General features: G+C 49.3%; 2 pseudogenes; both read left to right on the forward strand.

Annotated features, from left to right (window-relative positions):
- Positions 1–281: 281 nt before the first annotated feature.
- Positions 282–1094, forward strand: LOC134377747 (beclin-2-like; annotated as a pseudogene).
- An 11348-nt stretch (positions 1095–12442) lies between these two features.
- On the forward strand, positions 12443–13255 carry LOC134377686 (beclin-2-like; annotated as a pseudogene).
- The last annotated feature ends 3478 nt before the right edge of the window (positions 13256–16733 follow it).

The raw sequence follows: 16733 nt of genomic DNA on the forward strand, positions 1-16733 counted from the left end.
TTATGTTTCCAGTAAGAGGAAAATGACAGAAAAATCAAAGACTATATGTAGAGACACAAAGCCCCGATAGTTATTATTGCCCTAATCTTGAAATAGGAACTACTTTTGAATGAGTGGAGAGCCAGATGCCACAGAGGAAAAGACTGACTTTTCCTGGTCAAAACAAACCAAGAATAATGTCCAAAGCTTAAAAGACAAACCCCAGATTGGAAAATTCTTCATGATCAGAGAAAGGGGCATTATTCCGTCGGATAACCCGGAGTCTGAAACAGCTCGAGAGCCAGGACTACAGGCACTGCCTGGACACCAGCGAGCAGGTGGGGCAGGAGGAGCTGCAGACAGAGCTGGGGGACCTGGAACGGGAGGAGGCAAAGCTGGCCCACGAGCTGGCGGACGTGGACGTGAACCTTGCAAGGGCGGCTGCGGAGCTGCAGGCAGCCCAGGCCGAGACTGCAGAGCTGCAGCAGTGGGAGCGGTGGGTCCAGAGGGACTGCAGGGCACTGGAGTGGCAACAGCTGGGACTGTAGGATGAGCTGAGGAGCGTGGAGAACCAGCTGCGCCACGCCCGTGGGCAGCTGCACTGGCTGAAGAAAACCAATATCTTCAATGCCACGTTTAAGACCTGGGAGGAGGGCCCCTTGGGCGTCATCAGTAACTTTAGACTGGGTCCTCTCCCCCACTGTCCCCGTGCACTGGGATGAGATTAATGCTGCCTGGGGACAGACGGCACTGCTGCTGCTTGCCCTGTCCAATGTGACTGGGCTGCCGTTTCAGAGGTACAGGCTGGTCCCCTGTAGAAACCACTCCTATCTGAAGTCCTTAACAGATGGCTCCACTGAGCTGCCCCTGTTCTATTATGCGGGTGGGGTGAGTCCTTGAGTAACAGACTTGACCATGCCATGCAGGCCTTCCTGGACGGCATGCAGCAGTTCAAGGAAGAGGCTGGGAAGGGTGAGCAGGGCCTCTGCCTGCCCTGCAAGAGCCACGTGGGCAAAGGCCTGCTGGAGGACGCTGGGGGCAGCAGGGAATGCTGCTCCATCACCACCCTTTGGAACACAGAGGAGCGGTGGACCAAGGCGCTCAGACTCATGCTGCTCAACCTTAAGAGGGGCCTCACTTGAGTGTCCTTAAAGTACCATCCAACATAACTTTCTCGTTGGCCAGTTAGCTTGGTGGTTAAAGCCCCCCTGTAACACCAAGGTCAAGGTTTGGATCCCCACATCGGCCAGCTGCCAAAAGCAAACCAAAAAGTAGCTTTCTTTATTGTAAAAATACTATCAGATGGTAATCTGAGTACGACGTGTTTATAATTCAAAAGATGAATAGCCACACCAGATATTAACTGAAAATCAAAATAAACCATTGCCCAGAGCAAACCAAGAATCATGGCTATCCTTCCCAGCACATCTTTGTCCGCCCTTCTGTGGACCTTCCTCTCCCCTTCTCCCCCACCCAGACAAACATTGAAAACAGGGAAAATTGACAAGAGGACAAGATCCCTCCTACATAAAGGGCTGCAGGGATACAGAAGGCAAGAACTGAGGCTGGGGATAAGAGGGGCGGGGTAAGGAGAAAGGTGGACGTTTTCAGTTTGGGGTGAGAAAAAAGTGATTTGAGGCCACTGATGTATGTAGTGGAGCTTTGGGGCAGGGGTTGGGGGAGAACATTCAAAGATTCAGTTTTGGCTGCCACGTATATTGTGAGCCTCTCCTCTTCCTTCCTGAGAAACTTCCAAGAAGTTTCCACATGTTCTTTCATGATGTAAAGCGAGAAGTATGTCTTCTTGGGCGGTGTCATTATGTGCAGATTAATTTTGAGGTGAGAGGGTAGGGTGGCCAAAGACTAACTGGTGACATTGTACGATAGATCAATTGAGGGGTCACAGAAACCTGAAGATTAAAAAGGAGCCAACAAGAGGCATTTTTTAAAATGCCAGTTGTGTCTTGCCATCCCCCCACTTCTCCATTGCTCTCGGGATAAACTCCCAAATCCTTACCCTGGTCTTCAAACCCGGGTGACCTGTCCCTTACACTCCTCCCAGCTCCTCTCTGTTCCAAAAGGTGCCAATCCCGCCCTTCCTCTGCCCTTGGCCTTGCTATTCCCTGTGTGTCAACGTTTTCTAACCAAACTGTACACTTCTTGAGGGCTCACTTAGCTTTGTTGTCCAGATGACACGTCGAATCGTTCCTACATACTAAGTATCTATAAATAGAAGTGGTCATTGTGAAAGAGAACAGGAGGGCTGGCCAGTTAGCTCAGTTGGTTAGAGCACAATCTTAGAACACCAACGAAGGCATGGGTTGGGATCCCCGTAGTAACCAGACACAGGAAAAGCAGAGAGAGAGTGAGAGAGAGAGAGCGAGAGAGAGAGAGAGAGAGAGAATAGGGAAGCGGTGAATTTGTCAGAGACTTGGAGAGAATAGAAAATTCCAATAGGAGATTGACGAAATGGATTAATGTCTAACTAAGCCTGTGACGGAATACCACGTAGGTATTAAAATCTTGTAGAAGAAAAACAACATAATACTTAATGACAATACTTAGAATATATTAAGTAAAAAAGATGATATTATAATAAAACACATAATTTTATACTCCCAAAAGTTGGTTTTTGTTTCTGTTTTGGCAGCTGGCACGTAGTGGGGTCCGAACTCTTAACCTTGGTGTTAGCAACAGAATGCTCTAACTAACGGAGCCAACTGGCCAGCCCCAGAAAAGTATTTAAAGAGAAAATATTTCCAAGAATTAAGTATCCTTTTAATATACGAAGGTATTTCCCTGAAAGTTTTGTATTTAAAGTAATTAAAATTTTCTACCTGATATTATGAAAGAGACGGGATACTGGTTTTCAGCACTTCTACGTCACGTGTACTGGTGGTTCTAGCTAGGGCAATAAATAAAAAGGAAAAGGAATAAGTGTTAGAAGGGAAAAAATAAAATTCTATGTATATAACATAATCATATAATATCCAAAAAGATCAACAGATAAATTATTAGAATGAATAAATAAGTTAAGAAATTCCCTGGCTACAAAATCAATACAAAAATCAAATATAGTTCTCTATCTAAGCAACAATTAGAAAAATAAATTTAAAATAGTTTAATTCATTAAATAACAAGAGTCATCTGACAAAAAGCCCTTTGCACAGAATATCATGTTATCAATTGCCTCTAGAATAGGGGTTGGCAAGCTTTTACTGTAAAAGGCCCCATAGAATATGTTTTAGGATTTTTGGTCCATGTGGTTTCTGTTGCCTTTAGAGTGTAAAAAGCAGCCAGAGAAAATATGTGAATGAAGTGGGCATGGCTGTGTTCTAAGGAAACTGTATTTACCAGAACAGGCAGGAGGCTGGATCTGACTCGGGGCCCTAAAAGACGGATTCTGTCAATCTTGTCTGCAGTTACATAGCCAACTTGAAGGAGTTCCCACTGCCCAAATTTGGGACAATTTGAGCATCACGAAGAAAAGATAGTAATAACTTTTTATTAAACATTGAAAAAAAAATCCACAAATCCTTAATGATACTGGAAACGAAGGGGGCGAAACACTTATTTGTCATGATTTGAGATGACTCACATGGCTAATTCTTACTTTAAAATCCAGCATTGAAAAATGGAAAAGAAGAGAAAGATTTAAAAATCATAAAAAATTTAACATTGAAAGGGAAAATGATGAAGTATGCCCTGTTTTAGGAGGAACTGCAGTTTATCCCCAGATGAGAAGAGAAAATTCCTTATAGAAAAATGACACCTAGGGGGCTGGCTGGTTAGCTCAGTTGTTTAGAGCACAGCCTTGTAGCACCAAGGTCATGGGTTCAGATCCCGGTACTGGCCTGCCAAAAAAAAAAGAAAAGAAAAGAAAAGAAAAGAAAAAAGTGCCATCTAAAAAAATGTAGAATGAACAATAAAATCATCGACTTAGGTTTTGATAATTGAAGCTGGAAAGAGGGTCTTGGGAAGCAGATACTTTCATAGCACCAAAGTACCCACAGACATATGGCTGGCTCACTGACCATCCCTCATACTGAAGAAGTTTGCTGTCAACTTGAACCAGGTTATCAAATTTAACATCACTAGCAGTGAGGCAATCTACCATTCTATTCCATACCTCTTGCCAGGATGTATTCACCTCCTGACATCGTCCAGACTGTATTCTTGCCAGAAAAAAGTTTTATTTAACCTTTCTAAGCCGTTAGACCTATATTCAGCTTATTGGAACAAGTTAAATGCCATCACAAAGAAATTATGAGATTGCTCCAGAATGACATTTTTTTTTTTTTATAAGACAACTGACCTGATTTTCAAAAAGTCATTTTTTTTTTAAAGTAGGGGGAAAGCGTAGTGGATTGAATTGTGTCCCCCCAAACTCACTGAGGCTTGACTTGAACTCCCCAGGTTTTCTGTAGTAGAAACTTACGAGTGCAAGCGGGCGTGTGAGCTCCAGGGTGAGCAGGTGAATCCAGAGAACGAGGCGGCGTTGGAGGCGCGGGTCAGGGAGACGGGCATCCGCCTGGTGCAGGTGGAGGGGCAGAGGAAGGACGGCGGGCCAGCCCCAGGCCGGGTGGGCAGCCCGCCGGCCGACTCGGAGGAGCTCTCGGGCGGCTGCCCCAGGACGTCTCCAAGCACCAGGGGATCCCACTGTGGCAGCGCGCGGGCCGCCTGCGTGATGCGCCTGCCCATGACCTTCGGCGGCCTGAACCGCGGCTTCCCGACGCCCGCTGAAGCTCGCGGCGCAGCGCGCAGGCCGCCATGGCCCCGCTGCACAGCCGCCCGCTGCGGCGAGAAGAGCGAGCTGCGCGTGGACGGGTCGCCGCCGACGGGAGCCGCCGCCGCTGCTGCTCGCGCTTCAGCCTCCGGGCCCGGCCTGCAGGAGGCGCTGCCGCTGCCCAGCCCCGGCGGCGCCCGCGAAGATCGCGCTGCTCAAGTTCAGCTCGCGGCGCACCGCGGCCGCCGTGTCCCCAAAGGCCCTAGCGGGAGGGCTGTCACGCCTCTGTGCAGGGCAGGTGGCCGTGGAGTGGCTCAAGCCAGGCCCGAAGCAGCGACTCCGCCAGCAGCTTGCGGGGCCCTCACTGCGGTGCCTACAGCCGCAGGGCAGCCGATTGGCCTTGGCTAGGGACAGGCTAGGGTCCCAAGGGGCTCGGGCTGCCCTCCAGCTGCTGTGCTAACAAATGAGGCTGGGCAGCCCGGTGTTCCTCACCAAGTGTTTGGGCACAGGACCTGCTGGCTGGCACCACTTCCGGTACGAGGTGGTGATCCCTGGTCATCCGGTGCCTTTCAGCGGCCTTATCTGGGTTGCGCTGGCCGCAGATGGGCAGGACGGGCATGACGTAGCCAAGGATGCGGCGTCCGCACAGCTGCTGGAGGCACTCAGTGAGTCTGGGGCCGGCTTCTTGTGGTCTGCTGGGGCTGAGCCAGGTGCCATCATGAAGCAGTGACCCCGTCCTCCACAGGCAGCCTAAACAAGGAGGAAGAACCTGTGTCAGTCTCCAGCCCAGCAGGACTGGGTGGCCACTGTCTGATCCCACTGGGGCAGGGGCGGGGTCCTGCCGCATGTGTGACACAGCCTCCCTGCTCGGGCAGGGCCTCATAGCACCTGGGTGGCTCGGGTTTGGCTTATGTGGTGGTGAAGGACCTTGCCCTCCCCCTCCCAGCCCAGGGTCAGACCTGACCCCATGGTGACACCCACACCTACCTTTGTCCCGTCACCCCTCTTTCTCCCACAGCTCAGTAGGAATCATGGTTATTTTCTTGATTTCTTTTGGTTGGATTTTATTTGCGGGGCCGGCTGAACCAAAGGGTCAGAAATCCTGCCTTCATCCCCACTTCTTGGCATCTGGGTTTGGCTTATGTATAGTTTTGAGTTTCTCTATGCTGCTTGTATTTATATTAAATCCCTGGTTGCTGTAAAAAAAAAAAAGAAAGAAAGAAAAGAAAAGAAAGAAAGAAAAAGAAAAAGAAAAAAGAAAGAAACTTAGCTCCCACTGTGACTGTTAAGAGGGTGGGAAATCCTATTATGGTAGTTGAAAGTTGGAGCCTTGAAGAGCTGATTGGATTGTAGGACCATGCAGGAGCAAATGGATTAAAAATGATGGTCAGGGGTGTGGTTCTGAGGACTTTAAAAGAAGAGGAGAGTCTGTCTTTCTCTGTCTCGCTCTGTCAGCTTCCACCATCTTGAAATGTGAGACACCCGGGTCACTGTCACCACCACCAGATGGACTTTGGACTTCCCAGCCTCAGAAACTGTAAGCAATAGATTTTGTTTTCTTTACAAATCACCCACTTTCAAGTATTTTGTTATAAGCAACAGGAATGAACTAACACAGAATGTATTTGATGAAAAGAAACAAAACAAGGGCCGGCCTGTGGCTCAGTCGGGAGAGTGTGGTGCTGATAACACCAAGGCCCCGGGTTCAGATCCCACAGAGGGATGGCTGGTTAGCTCACTGGGTGAGCGTGGTGCTGACAACACCAAGTCAGGGGTTAAGATCCCCTTACCGGTCATCTTTTTTAAAAAAAGGAAAAAAACAACCGATTATAATGTGAACTTTGAGAAAGGAAAAAAGCAGCCCCTGACCACCATAGCTGAGCCAGGCCATGGAGTTCTCCTACTGAACATAAACCATGTCCCAGAACACTCTCTCTGTTACCTTTCTGGAGCAAGACAAAAACCAAGACCGTTCTGTAATTGTCTAAGAACAGACAAAAACAAGAGCTTTGTCCAAACCACAAAAGGGCCAGATGTCTCTCTCCCTTTCCTGCACTAGTTTGCCTGCTTCTAAGTAAAAGTTAAGATAATCATAGAATTGCTCTTGCTTTTTGACAGCACCCAGTCTAGAACAAAACCACCCCTTCCTTGAACCCTCCCCCAATCAACTAACACAAGCTGAAGTCCTATAAGCCCCAGCTTGAGTTGCAAAGAGTTCAATCAAATATGTCCTCTCCTCCTACCTTTACAAGTATGTTCCTGGCATCCAGGTCCCACCGCTTGCTCACCAATCAGAAACAAAAGACTGGTGAGTCCCAAATGTTGGTGCGAGGCAGGAAGTTCACTATCAGATGTCTAAGGAGACAGACTAGAACTGTCTACCACTTTAGGGTTTCAGGGGAGTTTAAGGGGGAGCGGAGGGAATGGAGCACGGGAAATGAAAAGCAGGAGGGAGGGGCACGTGCAAGGAACCAGGTGCAGTCTCAGCCAGCCTCCGTCTGGTTTCTGCTCCCGTCCTTGCTGTTATCTCAGGGTCCTGCTGGAGGGATGGAATCAGCATAGCTTTAGTGAGTCTTCCTTGGATAGCACATGCAATTCTGCAGCTCCAGGCTGACCGGAGAACAGCTTCACGTCCATGTATAGAACGTCATCTTGCCCCATAACCGAGGTTCAAAATATCAAATAACCATGGGGAAAGAGGGAACTCAGAGAAATGAAGTCCAAGGGAAAAAGGATCTGTGTCCTTTTCAAATCTTTGAGAACCCATGCAGTTTTAGTTCCCAACATGGCTTCAGTCCTGCTCACTCCAACAACTTACCTTCCTAATTACCTGGAAAGTCAGTTTCCAGTTTAGAATTTTTAGACACCCTGAAGTTTCAGGCTGGGCCATACTGTGAGGACCACAGCCCGCACACGATCTCCCCTTCTCTTCCCACCCCGGCTCCACTCCACAAGTCAAAGAGCCTGTTGGGTTTCCATGTGGACACAGCAACCAGGCTTGGGTTTGGTGATAATATTTGGCAAGCCTCAGCCAGGAGCTGAGTGCCCCCTAACCCACTCCCCCTCATCTCTGTCTCAATCGAACACATCTAGTTTCAAAAGATGGGCCTGCCCCCCGCAGCCCGGGAAGTTAAATCTCTGTGTCAGTGTCCTCAACTGTAAAACCTGATCGTGCAACTTTGAAAGATCCTCATGCAAATGGGTACGATTAGTCACCTGTACCAGATTAATCCACCCAAGCAGGATCTGGAAAGAAGAAAGTCCAGAGAGAAAGACCATGCAAGAAGATGTCACTGCTTACTGACAAGACTGCCACTCTGCAGCCGGCTGTTTTCACTCAGACTCTGTACATCTTTGCTTATGTGTAAAATTTGGTGTATTGTAATAATTATGGTGCAGACAGGGAAAACAGGCCAAGAGCAAAAGCAACATTTTCAAGGTTATAGGGCAGAAACCAGACCTGTCATTAGTCGTAGTCCATGCTACCTTCCACACCGTCATGGGTTTTTATCTCTAGTTTGGTCCATTAGCTCCATGTGACACTGGTCATGGGATGGGTTTCAGAGATGTTTGCTCACACATGACTGATGACATCCTTAGGAAGGAGATGCTAGAATGATCACCACTGTGCAGAAGGGGAGACTGGGAAGGTCCTGAGAGTCACAGTGGCTTGTCCAGGGTCACATAAGTGATAAGAAGGAGGAGCTGGGGCTGAACCTCCATGTATCTCGTCCGAGCTGTGAAGCTGGCTGCACCCAGTCCTTGCACAGGGGTGTGGTCAGGCAGTGTTGGTGGAAGTGTGGGCAATAGAGAGAGTTCATGGGGAAGGAGGGTCAGCAGTCAGGTACCAAGAGGGGCACTTGCAGTCTTGTACACAGAGGAGGGGTTCAGGAAATGAGGTACCAGGAAGTGACCTCACTTCCTTGACGACAGACCCCAACGGAACTCGGAACTCGGTAACCTGGCACCCACATTCTATACACAGCCCCTTCCCCAGCTCACTTGGCCACAGGCAGAGTGAGATGTCGTGCTGTATCCCGAGGTCCCGGGGCAGTAGCCCCAGGCAGCCCTGGGCTGAGAGGTTTGTCCGATGCTTCCGGCGCTGGGTCAGCCCTCGCCCTGGACTCCTGTGGCCATTTGGCAGCAGGTCCCCAAAGGTAACGTCAGGTGTCCCAGGGCAGGGCGGGCCAGGCCAGGCCAGCACTGTGAGCCTCCATGGGTGACCGCACACCCTCCTCCTGTGTGAGGGGGGACATGGGGACATGGGACACCCTCCCAGGGCAGGGGCAGGGGCAGAGGGTGGGGACTTTATTAACCTGCTGGTCCTGGTGCCTTCACACCTCAGGTCAGGGCTGGAGGGTGAAAGGGGACTGCGGGGGTGGCAACCACCACCCTGTACATGAACCCTGGGCCCTCAGGCTGTCCTCTCATGTCCTCCCTGGGGTTAAGACTGGCCTCCAGCCCCTTCCCTCCTGGGGGTTCACGTTGCTCTCACTGTGCATCTCTTCCCTGTCCTGACCTAGAGTGAAGACAAGTCTTCCCTCAGCCCAGATGCCACCCACAGGTTGTGGCCTGTCCCCGCAGGCACCCTGCAGAAGTGGGTGGAGCACCTGGTGCCCGCTGTCATGCGTGGCAACCACTCCTACGTGCACACCTTTCTCCTGAGCTTCAGGAACTTTGCCACTCCCCAGCAGGCGCTGCACCTGCTTTTCCTCAGGTGAGCACTCTGCCCCTCGATCACACAGTGTCACTCGGCTGCCTCCCAGCTGTGAGTCTTGGGACTGTCACCACACCCCTCTGAGCCTCAGTTTCAACCTGTGTTCAGTGGGTGGTAACAGGAACAAGCTCCAGTGGGTCCCCCATGGAAAGTGCTGCTCCTGAGTCCAGCCCTGTGGAAAGTTCTGCTGGAGGGGCCACGGTCATCCTCATTCAGGATTCCTGCCCCCACCCCACGAGGAAGTCTCTGTCACACCCTCACTGACCTCGTTGACTTGGCCTTCACTCTTTTCACATTTGAGATTCTATCTGTAGGCTTCTGGGTGTATTCAAAGCAGGGAGACTGGAGGCTGGCAGAGGGGCTTCAGGTGCACCCAGATATCTTGGGAGGAGTTGGTTGGCGTTCATTCCTTCAACAAACATATCTGAAGTCACACTATGTGCAGTGACTTTCTGGGCACTGACCATATTCCAATGAACCGAGGAGACTACATTCCCTGCCCTCCTGGGCTTCCATTCTAGTCAGAGGTCAGACAACCACAATATACATGAGAAGCAGGTAGTGCCACCATATGGTAGATGTGACACCGTCCTGGTCTCCTCTAGGTACAGAAGCATTCTTTCCAATTTTCATGGGGATGGCGGAGCCCTGGAGCAGCTAAAATGGTGAGTGGGGTTTGGGTGCATATGGAGGGGCTCCCATCTCCACAGAACTGTGTGTGGTCGGTGGGGGCCTGTGGATGGGGGGGGCTGGCAGAACTCTGGCTGCCACACATCTTATGATTCCTGCTACAGGGCCCAGGGCACAGGTTTTCCTGCAGGAAAAGGAGTCAAGATGAGCTGGGGAGGGGGCCACAGGCACTGTAGGGTGTGCGAGAGGCTGGAGAGCAGAGCGAGCCCAGAGAGAACCTGCCCCCACCCCTCCCATCCAGCCCTGCCCACACCCCCAGAGCCCGTGCTGAGCCAGAGCTGGTGTGCAGAGCATCCCGCTCACACTCGGGGATGCTCACCCATGCGGATGCTCAGCTGGTGCTGGTGGTGCAGAGTGTGGTCAGGGTCAAGAGCTCAGTGTCAGTGGGAAGAGGAGATGCAGATTTGGATGGGGACAGTTGGGCAGCACATCCACGTGTCACCTCAAGTTTGGGGTTTTCCAAGGGCCCTGGGAAGGCCAGGGGAGCAGAGCCTCCCTCTGTTTCCTCATTCATCAGATATTCCTGGACACCTCCTGTGTGCCAGCGAGTAATGCCCAGAGCAGACAGCACCCTCCTGCCCTGATGGACAGGTCATTCCAATAGGGACGGGGCAGGGACCCAGACAGAGGAGGGTGTCAGGTTTCCCTGAAGAAGGGAAAGGTGGTCACACCAGTGATTGAAGGCTCCCCCCACAGAGGCTTTTGCCAGCCCCTCCTTGGTTTCCAGGACCATCTCTGCCGGGGCTGCCATACTGGGGGTGGACATTGGAGGGGCTGGTCTATGGTCAGGCAGGGGCACAGGGTACAAGACTGCAGCTCACTCGGGGGAGCCCTGAGAGGGCAGCATAGAGGGATAGGCCAGGCCTCTGATGCTGCTGCCCACCTTTCTCCCCCAGTGCCATGTCCTCCATCCTAGAGATCTGGCTGGAATTCTATTCCATTGACTTCCACGAGCCTCCTGAATTCCATGCTTTGAAGTCTCTGCTGGCCCATGTCCGTGTCAATATGCCGGGTTCAGAGGCGGAGCGTAAGGCTGATCTTCTTCTGGCGCAGCTGGAGAAGCTGGAGCACCTGGAGCCCAGTGAGGCAGAGACTGAGGGTGAGGAGGAAGAGGGTGGGTGCCTGTGAGGGTTTGGGGAGGGGGCTGGGCTGGGCCACACAGAGCAGAGTTTCCAGAAGCAGGCTGGGGACAGGGGCACTGAGTACTCAGAACAATCATGCAGTGTCCTGCAGTGTGGGGAGACTGCCTGAGGCTGGGTCTCTGGACTTGGGCTTCTCAGAAAGACTGTCATTGGAAGAGACATAGAAACTCATGTTGATATTTTCAATTGTTGTCACTCCACTTCCAGCTTCTGCCCAGGCTGAACAACTGTCCCAAGAGCTAAGGCCATCTTCAGCTCCAGCTCCACGACCACTGCCAGAGCCAGAGCGAAAGCAAGATCCTGAGCCCGAGCCCGAGCCCGAGGCCGAGGCCGAGCACGAGCAAGATCCTGAGCCAGAACCAGAGGAAGATCTAGAGCCCGAGCCCGAGCAAGAGCAAGAGCTAGACAGAGCCAGAGCAAGCTCACCTAACCACCCCTGAAACAAAAGTAGTGGAAGAAACACCAGCACCCAGGGGAGCCCCGGCTCCAGAGCTCCCACAAACACCCTCACCAGTCCCCACTCCAGAGCTGTCCTTCCCCTTCCCTGCCACCGTGCTTGTCCTCGTTTTTGTCTTTGTCCTGCATCTCCCAAATTTTATCATCTTTTCTCTTCACTTATATCCCTTGTATAAAATAAAGTGTTTTAATGTTTTCAAAATTACAATTCAGTGGCATGAAGTACATTTCTCATGTGCTGCAGCCCTCACCTCTGCCTAGTGAGAGAACAGCTTCATCAGCTCGGCAGCCATTAAGCTGTCGCTCCCCATCCCGCCTCTCCTAGTCCCTGACAACCACTCCATTTTCTGTGTGTGAGAATTGACCTATCGTGGATTGTTCCTATCAGTACAGTTATGTGGTCTTTTGTATCTGGCCACATAACATGAGAAGGAACTGATTAATTTTCATTTTATGTTTCCAGTAAGAGGAAAATGACAGAAAAATCAAAGACTATATGTAGAGACACAAAGCCCCGATAGTTCTTATTGCCCTAATCTTGAAATAGGAACTACTTTTGAATGAGTGGAGAGCCAGATGCCACAGAGGAAAAGACTGACTTTTCCTGGTCAAAACAAACCAAGAATAATGTCCAAAGCTTAAAAGACAAACCCCAGATTGGAAAATTCTTCATGATCAGAGAAAGGGGCATTATTCCGTCGGATAACCCGGAGTCTGAAACAGCTCGAGAGCCAGGACTACAGGCACTGCCTGGACACCAGCGAGCAGGTGGGGCAGGAGGAGCTGCAGACAGAGCTGGGGGACCTGGAACGGGAGGAGGCAAAGCTGGCCCACGAGCTGGAGGACGTGGACGTGAACCTTGCAAGGGCGGCTGCGGAGCTGCAGGCAGCCCAGGCCGAGACTGCAGAGCTGCAGCAGTGGGAGCGGTGGGTCCAGAGGGACTGCAGGGCACTGGAGTGGCAACAGCTGGGACTGTAGGATGAGCTGAGGAGCGTGGAGAACCAGCTGCGCCACGCCCCTGGGCAGCTGCACTGGCTGAAGAAAACCAACATCTTCAATGCCACGTTTAAGACCTGGGAGGAGGGCCCCTTGGGCGTCATCAGTAACTTTAGACTGGGTCCTCTCCCCCACTGTCCCCGTGCACTGGGATGAGATTAATGCTGCCTGGGGACAGACGGCACTGCTGCTGCTTGCCCTGTCCAATGTGACTGGGCTGCCGTTTCAGAGGTACAGGCTGGTCCCCTGTAGAAACCACTCCTATCTGAAGTCCTTAACAGATGGCTCCACTGAGCTGCCCCTGTTCTATTATGCGGGTGGGGTGAGTCCTTGAGTAACAGACTTGACCATGCCATGCAGGCCTTCCTGGACGGCATGCAGCAGTTCAAGGAAGAGGCTGGGAAGGGTGAGCAGGGCCTCTGCCTGCCCTGCAAGAGCCACGTGGGCAAAGGCCTGCTGGAGGACGCTGGGGGCAGCAGGGAATGCTGCTCCATCACCACCCTTTGGAACACAGAGGAGCGGTGGACCAAGGCGCTCAGACTCATGCTGCTCAACCTTAAGAGGGGCCTCACTTGAGTGTCCTTAAAGTACCATCCAACATAACTTTCTCGTTGGCCAGTTAGCTTGGTGGTTAAAGCCCCCCTGTAACACCAAGGTCAAGGTTTGGATCCCCACATCGGCCAGCTGCCAAAAGCAAACCAAAAAGTAGCTTTCTTTATTGTAAAAATACTATCAGATGGTAATCTGAGTACGACGTGTTTATAATTCAAAAGATGAATAGCCACACCAGATATTAACTGAAAATCAAAATAAACCATTGCCCAGAGCAAACCAAGAATCATGGCTATCCTTCCCAGCACATCTTTGTCCGCCCTTCTGTGGACCTTCCTCTCCCCTTCTCCCCCACCCAGACAAACATTGAAAACAGGGAAAATTGACAAGAGGACAAGATCCCTCCTACATAAAGGGCTGCAGGGATACAGAAGGCAAGAACTGAGGCTGGGGATAAGAGGGGCGGGGTAAGGAGAAAGGTGGACGTTTTCAGTTTGGGGTGAGAAAAAAGTGATTTGAGGCCACTGATGTATGTAGTGGAGCTTTGGGGCAGGGGTTGGGGGAGAACATTCAAAGATTCAGTTTTGGCTGCCACGTATATTGTGAGCCTCTCCTCTTCCTTCCTGAGAAACTTCCAAGAAGTTTCCACATGTTCTTTCATGATGTAAAGCGAGAAGTATGTCTTCTTGGGCGGTGTCATTATGTGCAGATTAATTTTGAGGTGAGAGGGTAGGGTGGCCAAAGACTAAGTGGTGACATTGTACGATAGATCAATTGAGGGGTCACAGAAACCTGAAGATTAAAAAGGAGCCAACAAGAGGCATTTTTTAAAATGCCAGTTGTGTCTTGCCATCCCCCCACTTCTCCATTGCTCTCGGGATAAACTCCCAAATCCTTACCCTGGTCTTCAAACCCGGGTGACCTGTCCCTTACACTCCTCCCAGCTCCTCTCTGTTCCAAAAGGTGCCAATCCCGCCCTTCCTCTGCCCTTGGCCTTGCTATTCCCTGTGTGTCAACGTTTTCTAACCAAACTGTACACTTCTTGAGGGCTCACTTAGCTTTGTTGTCCAGATGACACGTCGAATCGTTCCTACATACTAAGTATCTATAAATAGAAGTGGTCATTGTGAAAGAGAACAGGAGGGCTGGCCAGTTAGCTCAGTTGGTTAGAGCACAATCTTAGAACACCAACGAAGGCATGGGTTGGGATCCCCGTAGTAACCAGACACAGGAAAAGCAGAGAGAGAGTGAGAGAGAGAGAGCGAGAGAGAGAGAGAGAGAGAGAATAGGGAAGCGGTGAATTTGTCAGAGACTTGGAGAGAATAGAAAATTCCAATAGGAGATTGACGAAATGGATTAATGTCTAACTAAGCCTGTGACGGAATACCACGTAGGTATTAAAATCTTGTAGAAGAAAAACAACATAATACTTAATGACAATACTTAGAATATATTAAGTAAAAAAGATGATATTATAATAAAACACATAATTTTATACTCCCAAAAGTTGGTTTTTGTTTCTGTTTTGGCAGCTGGCACGTAGTGGGGTCCGAACTCTTAACCTTGGTGTTAGCAACAGAATGCTCTAACTAACGGAGCCAACTGGCCAGCCCCAGAAAAGTATTTAAAGAGAAAATATTTCCAAGAATTAAGTATCCTTTTAATATACGAAGGTATTTCCCTGAAAGTTTTGTATTTAAAGTAATTAAAATTTTCTACCTGATATTATGAAAGAGACGGGATACTGGTTTTCAGCACTTCTACGTCACGTGTACTGGTGGTTCTAGCTAGGGCAATAAATAAAAAGGAAAAGGAATAAGTGTTAGAAGGGAAAAAATAAAATTCTATGTATATAACATAATCATATAATATCCAAAAAGATCAACAGATAAATTATTAGAATGAATAAATAAGTTAAGAAATTCCCTGGCTACAAAATCAATACAAAAATCAAATATAGTTCTCTATCTAAGCAACAATTAGAAAAATAAATTTAAAATAGTTTAATTCATTAAATAACAAGAGTCATCTGACAAAAAGCCCTTTGCACAGAATATCATGTTATCAATTGCCTCTAGAATAGGGGTTGGCAAGCTTTTACTGTAAAAGGCCCCATAGAAAATGTTTTAGGATTTTTGGTCCATGTGGTTTCTGTTGCCTTTAGAGTGTAAAAAGCAGCCAGAGAAAATATGTGAATGAAGTGGGCATGGCTGTGTTCTAAGGAAACTGTATTTACCAGAACAGGCAGGAGGCTGGATCTGACTCGGGGCCCTAAAAGACGGATTCTGTCAATCTTGTCTGCAGTTACATAGCCAACTTGAAGGAGTTCCCACTGCCCAAATTTGGGACAATTTGAGCATCACGAAGAAAAGATAGTAATAACTTTTTATTAAACATTGAAAAAAAAATCCACAAATCCTTAATGATACTGGAAACGAAGGGGGCGAAACACTTATTTGTCATGATTTGAGATGACTCACATGGCTAATTCTTACTTTAAAATCCAGCATTGAAAAATGGAAAAGAAGAGAAAGATTTAAAAATCATAAAAAATTTAACATTGAAAGGGAAAATGATGAAGTATGCCCTGTTTTAGGAGGAACTGCAGTTTATCCCCAGATGAGAAGAGAAAATTCCTTATAGAAAAATGACACCTAGGGGGCTGGCTGGTTAGCTCAGTTGTTTAGAGCACAGCCTTGTAGCACCAAGGTCATGGGTTCAGATCCCGGTACTGGCCTGCCAAAAAAAAAAAAAAACGAAAAGAAAAGAAAAGAAAAGAAAAAAGTGCCATCTAAAAAAATGTAGAATGAACAATAAAATCATCGACTTAGGTTTTGATAATTGAAGCTGGAAAGAGGGTCTTGGGAAGCAGATACTTGCATAGCACCAAAGTACCCACAGACATATGGCTGGCTCACTGACCATCCCTCATACTGAAGAAGTTTGCTGTCAACTTGAACCAGGTTATCAAATTTAACATCACTAGCAGTGAGGCAATCTACCATTCTATTCCATACCTCTTGCCAGGATGTATTCACCTCCTGACATCGTCCAGACTGTATTCTTGCCAGAAAAAAGTTTTATTTAACCTTTCTAAGCCGTTAGACCTATATTCAGCTTATTGGAACAAGTTAAATGCCATCACAAAGAAATTATGAGATTGCTCCAGAATGACATTTTTTTTTTTTTATAAGACAACTGACCTGATTTTCAAAAAGTCATTTTTTTTTTAAAGTAGGGGGAAAGCGTAGTGGATTGAATTGTGTCCCCCCAAACTCACTGAGGCTTGACTTGAACTCCCCAGGTTTTCTGTAGTAGAAACTTACGAGTGCAAGCGGGCGTGTGAGCTCCAGGGTGAGCAGGTGAATCCAGAGAACGAGGCGGCGTTGGAGGCGCGGGTCAGGGAGACGGGCATCCGCCTGGTGCAGGTGGAGGGGCAGAGGAAGGACGGCGGGCCAGCCCCAGGCCGGGTGGG

This window comes from Cynocephalus volans, chromosome 5 (genome assembly GCF_027409185.1).
Source record: "Cynocephalus volans isolate mCynVol1 chromosome 5, mCynVol1.pri, whole genome shotgun sequence".
In the NCBI taxonomy this organism is placed as follows: Eukaryota; Metazoa; Chordata; class Mammalia; order Dermoptera; family Cynocephalidae; genus Cynocephalus; species Cynocephalus volans.